Raw genomic sequence first — 11,856 nt, forward strand, 5'->3', positions numbered from 1 at the left:
TTCAAAATCATTCTTTGGGCACTGGCTCAAATTTAATTTATCACCCTTCACAATTGGAGCAACGCTCGGTGAACAATCTTTCATATGAAATCTTTCTAAAACTCTGTTGATGTAGGCTTCTTGAGATAAACCTAAGATACCTCGGTATCTATCTCTATGAATCTTAATGCCTATGACATAGGATGCTTCACCCATGTCTTTCATCTCAAAGTTCTTTGAAAGAAATTGTTTCACTTCAAGTAGCAACCCTTTATCATTGGATGCAAGAAGAATATCGTCCACATATAAAACAAGAAAACAGATCTTACTCCCACTTTCCTTCAGGTATATGCATTGATCCATGACATTCTCTTCAAATCCAAAGGAAGAGATGACATCATGAAACTTTAAATACCATTGACGGGATGCTTGTTTTAATCCATAGATGGACTTCTTAAGCTTGCATACCAAATCCTGACCTTCACTAGAGGAGAATCCTTCTGGTTGTTTCATGTATACCTCCTCCTCTAGATCACCATTCAGAAAAGCAGTTTTTACATCCATCTGCTCCAGCTCTAAATCAAAATGAGCAACTAATGCCAAGATGACTCTGAGGAAATCTTTCTTTGATACAGGAGAAAAAGTCTCTGTATAGTCAATTCCTTCCTCTTGAGTGAATCCTTTAGCAACAAGTCTCGCTTTGTACCTCTCAGTGTTGCCTAATGAGTCTTTCTTAGTTTTATAGACCCATTTACAACCAATGGCTCTCGCCCCATTAGGCAACTTTACAAGTTCCCAGACTCTGTTGCACCTCATAGAATTCATTTCATCATCCATAGCATTGTACCACAATTTTGATTCTCTACTGTTCATAGCTTGTAAAAACGAATCTGGATCATTTCCAATTCCAATATCAGATTCTAATAAATACACAACATAGTCTTTGTAAATCTTTGGTTTGATAGGTCTAGTAGATCTTCTTAAGACTTCACCAACAGGCTCTTGGGGAGCAAGAAATGTTCAAGCGGGTTCAACAGGTTGTTCAACAGTTGCAGGCAACTCTTGAACATTTTGATCTATTGGATTATCATTACCAACTTGTGGATCTTCAGTGATTGGTAATGGTTGTTCAACATTCGTTTGAACTACAGGAGTGTTAACCATTATCAATCTTGCTTTTGAAGTGGAAGGTTCTGAAGGATCTTTCTCAGGACCTAAGTCCTTTGATTGATCACTCCCACTGATCAAGGCATTCTCAAGAAATTTTGCATTCCTTGATTCCACAATTCTTATGCTATGAGATGGACAATAAAACTTGTAACCTTTAGACTTTTCAGCGTACCCTATAAAGAATCCGCTTATGGTCCTTGGGTCCAATTTCTTCTCTTGTGGATTATATATTCTGACTTCAGATGGACATCCCCAAATGCGTACATGATTCAAAATTGGTTTCCAACCTTTCCATAATTCAAAAGGAGTTTTTGAGACTGCCTTTGTTGGAACTCAGTTTAATATGTACACGGATGTCTTTAATGCTTCAGTCCACAAGGATTTAGGAAGGTTAGAGTTGCTACTAAGCATACTCCGCACCATGTCCATTAATGTTCGGTTTCTTCTTTCTGCAACACCATTTTGCTCGGGTGTACCGGGCAAGGTGTAATGGGCAACAATCCCATTTTCTTCAAGAAACTTCGCAAATGCACCAGGTGCTTGTCCATCTTCTGTGTATCTACCATAATACTCACCTCCTCTATCTGATCTCACTATCTTAATTTGCTTGTTGCATTGTTTCTCTACTTCAGCTTTAAATATCTTAAAGACATCTAATGCTTCACTTTTATTATGAAGTAAGTAGATATACATGTAGCGTGAGTAATCATCTATGAATGAGATGAAGTATTTCTGACCATGTGACTCCATATCTGGACTACATATATCAGTATGTATGATTTCTAATATTTCAGAACTCCTATGAACACCAGTTTTGACAGACTTGGAGGTTTGCTTTCCCTTAATGCAATCCACACAAGTATCAAAGTCAGTAAAATCTAAGGTATTGAGTACCCCATCTTTTACCAACCTTTTAATTCTATCAATGGAGATATGTCCCAATCTCCGGTGCCACAATGTACAGGAATCCTCTTTCATAACACATCTTTTAGTGCCAGCGTGAACATGCATAATATTATTAGTGGTATTATTTTGTAAATTAAGGCAGTAAAGACCATAAGACAAAATACCATTTCCAACACATTCAGATTTATAATATAAATTGAAATATTTGTCTGAAAATGTAAAGGAAAAACCAAAGGGTATAAGTCTTGAAACTGAAATCAAGTTTCTAGAGAAACTTGGTACATAAAAGGTCTTTTCTAACTTTAAAATAAAACCATTACTTAAAACTAAATTGCATGTTCCAATAGCTTCCACATGTGAGCCCATCTTGTTTCCAGATAAGATGTTTTGCTCACTTGCCACTGGCTTCCTTAGATTTTGAATATCCTGCAAGGAATTTGTTATATGAATTGTTGAACCGGAATCAATCCACCATGTGTTAAGATTAACATTAGCCATATTAGATTCATAACTGTTAGGCTAAAATTAGTCTAAGTTTCGGGTCATATTTTCGGTTAGTTTTCACTCTTTTTTTTTTCTAGTTTTAGGGCTATATTACGCTTGATTCTTTGGTTTCAGGTCCTCGGGCATTTAAAGAAAGTATGTACAAGAAACGAGGAACAGTGGTGAAAGAATCGAGAAGAAAAACCAAGATTGGTGTCGCTGCCTGTTCCAGTCGCGCCGGGGAATTTTCCAGTCGCGACGGGAACTGGCAGAGAGATTTTCAAGAAGTCAAAGTTTAACTCCCGTCGCGACGGGGGCTTTGCCAGTCGCGACGGGGACCCAGTGACGGGATTTTTGGGCAGTTTCGTAATTTCACGAATTTTAAAGATGAGAATTGGTTTAAATAGAGGGAGTTCGTGAAAATTAGGGTTCATTCAGAATTGGAGCCCTAGAAACAAAGGAGGAGGCTAGAAGAGCGGCTTGTGGCGACCCGGATCAATTGCTTCAACTAGTTCTTTCTCTTCTCTTTAATTTTTCTATGTTATTTTCTGTTTCAATGTTAATTATGGATTTGATTATGGATGTTTTGAACTAAACTCCTATTTAGGGAGAATGATGAATGTTGTTTAAGTTTTCCTAGTTAATGAATAATTGTCATTCCTTCATCTTGATTGTGAACACTATTCATATTTGTGTTTAATTTCCATGTGCAAGATTGATCACCTTTTACATGTTTTATGATCTCAATTCGAAATCTGAAAAGTGAGAATTGAGAATGCTAAAATTGGATAGTCTAGGTTTTGATGTGAAACGAAAGTATTTACATAGCCTTTGTGACATTTAGATTATTGCTTAATGATGATTTCATGTTAGTTTAATTAAGAGATTAATTAGAGAGCATGAGATTTAGAACCTAGAAGATCTGAAAAGAGCTAGGTTAATTTATAATCTGTCATTCACTTCAAGAGAAGGATAGCAATTAGACATTAACATTGGTAACTTAACAACAGGATTCGTCTCCCTATTCTCTCATCTTGATTAATATTCACTTGTTTCTTTAAGTTTCTTGAATTTCTTTCTTCCTTTTTCAATCATAAATACTTTTGATTTGCCAAATAGAATTATAAGTATAGTTTAGTAGTAATTAATCCAATTCCCTGTGGTTCGACCTCACTTGCGTGAGTATACTACTTGATTGCGTGCACTTGCGTAGTAATTAATAATTTTCGCAACAAGTTTTTGGCGCCGTTGCCGGGGAATTGTATAAAGATTGATATTACATAAAATTATACTAACTTCTACTTTGGTTAATTCTTTTTGCTTATTTCTAATCTGTTTCTTTTAGATTAAATTTTGTAATATTATTAAAAATTAAATTTTGTTCTAATTTGGTTTTTCTTTTTAGTTTTAGTATTAATTTTGTTGTTTCAAATTTTTATCTTTTTAGTACTAATTTAGTTTTTTTTTTTTTTTTTAATTTTACTACTGTTGTACTTATGAGTTTGACCTGCAAGATAAATCCAGATGCTATATCTTGAGGATTTTGCCCAACAACACAATGAACCATTCTATTCTGCTTGGAGGAGATTTAAAGAGCTTGGAGAGAGATGTTATCCCACTTTCTCAAGTGGATGTTTTACGTGGCTCTTTTATAATGGACTTGATGATGAAACAAAAAGTTGGGTGGATTATGGAGCAGAGGTTACTGGAGGGCCTTTGTTAAGGAGAGGCCGTGAAACAATAAATCTGTTGAATGATATGGCAGATTTTGATTATGATTGGCATTGGAATCCATCACTTCAAGGTTGGAGTCATCAATACCCTCCTTATTTTCCAAACTCACCCCAACCAATTGAAGAAGAGGAGGATATACTATCACTTCCAAAAGAGATTAATCGATTGGCGGACATGGTAAAAGCTCTATGTGATAATTTAATGGCGCAGGATTCAGAGAGTTTTAAGGATAATAACTCAAATAACGAAAGTTATGAGAGTTGTTTGAATATAATAGAAGCACCATCAGATGAATACATAGAAGAGACTGAGCCTAGAATTGAAGAGAAAGAATCCTTTAAAGTGGTTGAAAATTTAGATACATTGGAAGCTTGCTCAACAAATGATGAACTCAATTTGGTGAATGAAGAAACATCCATCCTCAATGATGAAATTATTGAAGATCAAATCATAGTCAAGGATGTGGATGGTCATGAGGAAACTGAACAACCAATTGAGAGGTTATTTGAGAAAAGCAAGAAAGAGGTGCCATTGGTGGTAGAAGAATCACTTGTAGTTGTTGATTTGAGGTTGTCAACACCACTATATTATGAACCACCAATGGACCCTTATTTTCCACTAATGCCGCATTCTCCATATTGTATTCTCTTCGAGTTACCAAAGGCTTCTCCCCAAGCACATCATCCAAAGTCTTATGTTGTTGGTGCTGACTTTTGTTCATACTCATCGCTTGCCAAGCTTGAAGGCAAGTATAACAATACTTTTCAAGTTTTCTTGCATGACGCTTATTACGGGCGTCAACCGCTTGTTGATGTGGCGCGCAGGTAAGTATCTCTCAACCACAATTTTATTTTAACACATTGGGGACAATGTCATATTTAGTTTGGGGGGAGAGATTTAAAAATTTTATTTTCTACACTTTAATTTTCTGTGTTAGTTTTTTTTCTATTTTAGTTAAGGATGGCAATAAGCTAAAAGATAATTGTGTGTTGCTGATTAGTGTGACGTGATCTGAAATTGTAAAATAACTGTGTGCTTGATTTTGTTAACTCTTTGGATTAGTTTGGATGCTTAGAAACCTGTGTTTATCTGCAAATACTCAATCTGTGAAAATTGTTTTACTATAGTTTGTGGTAAGATTGACAGGATAGCTTAGAACTTGCATGTCTTATTCTTTTGAGGCGAAATCCTTGACAATATTCAATAGGAATATGATTTAGGCATTTGTTGGATAGTTCGAGCCTTTCAAGCCTACCATGAAATGATTATCCTTAGTTAACCCTCTTGAGCCTAAACTTGTTTTGTTCTTCACCTGTCGCACCGAAATATGTATCCACACTGTTAATTTTGTCCTCACTATTTAATCAATGATATCATAAGCTATACAATTAGTTTGGGGGAGCAAAATACATGGTGTGAGAGAAGATGGAAAAAAAAAAAAGAAAGAAAACTTGCAAGATTGAGAAAAAAGAGATATTTGTTAAGATCAATATCACTGGAAAAAAAAAACAAGAAAAAAATAATGAGAAAAAAAAGAAAAAAAACATGATTCAAAATAAAAAAATTCAGTGATGTTGGGAAGAAAAAAACAAAAAAAGAAAGAAAATTTTCTTTTTCTCAATCATGGTTAGTTGTGGTAACACTTTGGGAAATTTGAAATTAGAAGAAGCTTGTGGGTTATTTTTGTGCTTATGATATCTTTAGCTAAAATTGTTTTTCATTTTCCAAATATCTAAGCCATACTTTCATTACCTCAGAAAGCCCTATTGATTCCGAAAGGATGTTGTCAACATTAGTGGAGAGAGGTAAGCATGCAAGGATATGAGTTATCAGGTAGTGGAATGGTTGGAAAGAGTAAAACCATTATAACATTATTTCGATTGTGAAGTCATCTTGTGTTTATGCAGTATGTGACAAACTGAGCATCTAAATTAATTGTTAGAGTTGGTGGAATTGAAATTCTAGTTTGGGCAATGGAAGAGAACAGAACATGAGCAGTAGTATTGTGATTATCTCTTAGCGTAGTTAGTAGATTAGTAGTTAGTAGTATTTGTCTTACTCGAGGGCGAGTAAGAATCTAGTTTGGGGGAATTTGTTAGGCTAAAATTAGTCTAAGTTTCGGGTCATATTTTCGGTTAGTTTTCACTCTTTTTTTTTTTTCTAGTTTTAGGGCTATATTACGCTTGATTCTTTGGTTTCAGGTCCTCGGGCATTTAAAGAAAGTATGTACAAGAAACGAGGAAAAGTGGTGAAAGAATCGAGAAGAAAAACCAAGATTGGTGTCGCTGCCTGTTCCAGTCGCGACGGGAGCTGGCAGAGAGATTTTCAAGAAGTCAAAGTTTAACTCCCGTCGCGACGGGGGCTTTGCCAGTCGCGACGGGGACCCAGTGACGGGATTTTTGGGCAGTTTCGTAATTTCACAAATTTTAAAGATGAGAATTGGTTTAAATAAGGGAGTTCGTGAAAATTAGGGTTCATTCAGAATTGGAGCCCTAGAAACAAAGGAGGAGGCTAGAAGAGCGGCTTGTGGCGACCCAGATCAATTGCTTCAACTAGTTCTTTCTCTTCTCTTTAATTTTTCTATGCTATTTTCTGTTTCAATGTTAATTATGGATTTGATTATGGATGTTTTGAACTAAACTCCTATTTAGGGAGAATGATGAATGTTGTTTAAGTTTTCCTAGTTAATGAATAATTGTCATTCCTTCATCTTGATTGTGAACACTATTCATATTTGTGTTTAATTTCCATGTGCAAGATTGATCACCTTTTACATGTTTTATGATCTCAATCCGAAATCTGAAAAGTGAGAATTGAGAATGCTAAAATTGGATAGTCTAGGTTTTGATGTGAAACGAAAGTATTTACATAGCCTTTGTGACATTTAGATTATTGCTTAATGCTGATTTCATGTTAGTTTAATTAAGAGATTAATTAGAGAGCATGAGATTTAGAACCTAGAAGATCTGAAAAGAGCTAGGTTAATTTATAATCTGTCATTCACTTCAAGAGAAGGATAGCAATTAGACATTAACATTGGTAACTTAACAACAGGATTCGTCTCCCTATTCTCTCATCTTGATTAATATTCACTTGTTTCTTTAAGTTTCTTGAATTTCTTTCTTCCTTTTTCAATCATAAATACTTTTGATTTGCCAAATAGAATTATAAGTATAGTTTAGTAGTAATTAATCCAATTCCCTGTGGTTCGACCTCACTTGCGTGAGTATACTACTTGATTGCGTGCACTTGCGTAGTAATTAATAATTTTCGCAACAATAACATACTAAGGAAATTGGATTACCTTTGTCATCCATCCATTTCTTGAACTGGCTGCACTCCTTTTTCGCATGTCCCTTTTGTTTACAAAAGAAACATTTGATGGAATCTTTCTTTATGGCAGCCTTGGGAGCCATGGGCTTTTTCCCTTTGTTCTTCTTGAATGGCTTGCGTTTCTTAGGTTGAGTGGTCAGGTGAACACTTTCTCCTTGCTCTTGTAGGAGCCTGGCTTCCTCTTGAACACACATGGTCATCAATTCATTGATAGTCCATTTTTCTTTATGTGTGTTGTAGGAAATTTTGAAAGGCCCATACTGTGGAGGAAGATTGTGAAGGATGTAATGAACCAGGAAGGTATCAGGAATGATAACGTCGAGTTTCTTCAAATGAGCAGTGATGTCCCTCATTTTAGAAATGTGTTCTCGAACTCCTTTAACACCGGTGAGTTTTGTGGACGAGAACTCTTGGATGAGGTTGATGAACAAAGATTTATCTGAAGTGTCAAACTGCTCATCCATAACTTTGATAAAGTCTTTCACCTTCTCAGGTGGCTCCACCAATCCACGCATTCCCATAGGAATTCTGGACATGATGAACATGATGCAAAGACGATTAGATTGCTCCCACTTTTCACGTAGTGCAATCTCAGCAGCAGTGCTAGTATCAGTGATAGCAGCTGGTTCATCTTTCCTTATTGCATAATCCATGTCAGTGCAAGCTAGGTGGAGAAGAACTCGTTCCTTCCAGATTTTGAAGTTGTCACTCCTAAGCTCAGGGATTTCACTAGTGATTTCAGCATATTTAGAGGTGGATGAAATAGCTGCAAGAATAGGATTACAAAAATTTAGATGTTAAGAGAATTGAGGCTTTAATGAATTCATGTTTTACCAATGTAGAAACATGATGAAGATGAAAATTTTATTAAATCTAAAATTGCCTTTGGGCTAAATTTTAAATCTAATAAAATTATATGAACTTTATGATAGATTTAATGAAGTATTTAATTTAGAAATAATGGAGGAATGAAATCTATCTTTAATTAAAATTTGTGATAACACTATTAAATCAAATCCTCATAACTCCATGTGGGGTAAATTAAGAGAATTTAACTTAATATATTATCCTAATTAATTATAAAAATATAATAAAATCCCTGTGGGGTAAAATTATTATATTCAAATAATTAATTACAAGTTTTGTCCATTAAGGTGAATTTTAATTAATATATAATTTTATATAATTAAAGATGCTATGGCTACTCCCTAATTATTTAAAATTATATTTTCACTTAGACATTAGGTATTGGGCTCTACCTAAAAGTAATTTCGTTATTAACATAATAGACAATCACTGAGATTAGTGCTCCTAGTGTGGTCAACCGAAGATCATTAAAAACCGTTCTAGATATGAGCATTTGTCCCAGGTTCATGTTTTCTTATGTCAAACACAAAACTACTTACGTTTTATTCATATTTTATTCATTTTATAAAGTTTTATGAATATTTTATGAATAATTTTATGAAGTTTTATGAAACTTAATTGCTAAATAAAATATTCAACTTATCTTAATGTTTGAATATTTCCAAAAATATCTAGCACTATAAAAGGAATTTATGTATAGCATTTAAATCATACAAATCTAAATTAATTGCATTAAACATAAATTTGTCAAATAAATACAAAATAATACAATTAATGTATGATCATTAATTAAATGCTAATTCCTTAATATGAAATTAATGACAGATTTTTCAAAATTAGTTTAGACAATAAATTGCATAAATTTGGTAATATATAATTAAATGCACAAATTAGCACAATTTTTACATGCCTAAATAAATCATGTAATAAATTACCAAATTTAAACAAATTTCCATTTTCAATTTATACAATATATATGTATTAAACAAAAATAGAAAATTAACTAAATGTAATTTATTGACTAAATTAACACAAAAAATAGGAAAATAATTAATATTCCAAATAAATAAAAATTTATAGAAAATTCGGAATTTTTCCTTTTTTTTTTTTTTTGAAAAAACCACACTGCCAAACGACATGTCGTTTTTGAAAAAACGACACGTCGTTTTTTCCAAATTTGAAGGGTGTAGAACACATACAAAAAACGACACGTCGTTTCATTCACCAAAGGGCTGCCTCAGAATACGAAAAACGACATGTCATTTTTCACAATGTGAAAACGACATGTCGTTTTTCAACAACGACAAGTGTAACGTGGTTTCAAACGACACGTCGTTTTTGACAAACGACACGTCGTTTTTGACAAACGACATGTCGTTTTTTGGCAAACGACACGTCGTTTTTTGACAAACGACATGTCGTTTGCGTCGTCTTCTTCAGCCAAACCGGGTCGATTTTGACCCGTTTTTCTGCACGCGGGTTCGTCGAACCCGACCCAAACCCGATCGAAAATTGCGTTTCCGACGACCAAATTGCGTGTTTTCAAATCTAAAATGTTCTAAATCAAATAATAAAGAGATCCACATAGATTTTATGCACGAAAACACGAAAAAAAATATATACTTTAATATCACGAAATTAATCGGGTCCGAAAAAGTTTTAACCGGAAAAAATTTCCATCCTTAAGTTTTTCAATAGATTTTCAATGCTTAGATCGATCTATAATACTATACGAATATAGTAATATATTTAGAATTCGAAATAAACACCGAAAAAATGAAAAATAGAAAAAACCAAACAATGGACCGATCGTGTTTATATATATATATGCATGTATATATATGCATGTATATATCCCATAAATGAAAATAAATATTATGAATGCATTATGCGGTAAAGCATATATATAATATACAATATATATATAAACATATATATATACGTGAAAAATGAAAATATATATATATACAGTACGTGTATAAATCTGTATGAGTATATAATATATATATATATGAATATATATTGATGAAAATGTATATATAATATAAATGGTATGAATATAAATATATATATACACACGAACTGAACCGAAAACAAATATATATATGAACAGTATATATGTGTATATATATGAAACTCAACTAAAATCAAGGCAGAGATAAAACCACTCTGATACCAATTGTTAGACTATAATATAGTATATGTAATATAGCATATACAAATGATATGAAATGCGGAAAATAAATTGTAATCATATCAATAATATATGCGATGAAAGGATCGATATACCTCCAGCCATTGATCTTTGAGCTTCAATCCCTGCGATAGCTTCGATATTGGAGTTCGGGCTTCCTCGCTCTCTCAACTCTCTTTAGATGGAATTTGCTGAATGAATTCAGAATGAGTGAGGAGCTCGGGGACCGAGACCCTATATTTATAGGTGAGATGCTCCATCAGTATCTGCGCCACATTAATTGTCAGAATATTTTGACAATTAATTCAGGAAATCAAATCAGGTAATGAATATAGAAATCTGACCATATATAGAATATTACATAATTGATTTTGTCCAGATTCAATGAATATAAAATATTCATTTATCAGAAAATCAATTATTTATTTATTTCCTTAAATAGAAAATCATTTCCTTAATTAGAAAATAATTTCCATATATAAAATATTCTAATATTTACTAGATAAAGAAGTTTGGTTGAAAATTAAAAGTGTATAACCACAGCATGAATTTTATTTATTTTGAACGTAAGATTTTATTAAACATAAAACACTATAAACTAGTAGAAACAAATGGTTTTACCTCCCTAATAAATAAGAAACCAATCCGATTTAAAGAAACAATCCAAGCAACAAGATTATGAGTTGCTCAATCTTGGCTCTCGGCAGCCAGACAATACTAAAATCCACATAATCAACGAGGTTAAGCAAATTCATAAATATAAATTTGTACTCTCAGTAAGGTGTTTATCTGTTGTGGGTGCCATCCACCAGTTGCTTACAGTCCGTGACCAAAATAAGGTGAAGCCATCTCCTAATACCACATAGACTTACTGCATAGAGCAAATATTAGAGTCTAGGACTCAAACACAAAAGTCACCTGGTGTTTAATAGTAAGTCCCTCAGCAATCAATATCATTTCCTTCTAAATCAAGTACAATGATGGTGTCTATATTATTTTGGAAGTCAAGAGGACCCTGTAAGCACCATTGCTCGACGTTAAAGATATCCTTCAGCCACATCACATTTTTCAGCCATCTGCCAATTTCAGCACAGGCTTTCTTAGAGTAAACACAATCAATGAAGAGGTAATTATGCGTTTCTATATCAGAATTGCACACCAGGCAAAGATCAGAGGGGAGGCTCATGAAT

This window comes from Cannabis sativa, chromosome 3 (assembly GCF_029168945.1).
Source record: "Cannabis sativa cultivar Pink pepper isolate KNU-18-1 chromosome 3, ASM2916894v1, whole genome shotgun sequence".
NCBI lineage: Eukaryota > Viridiplantae > Streptophyta > Magnoliopsida > Rosales > Cannabaceae > Cannabis > Cannabis sativa.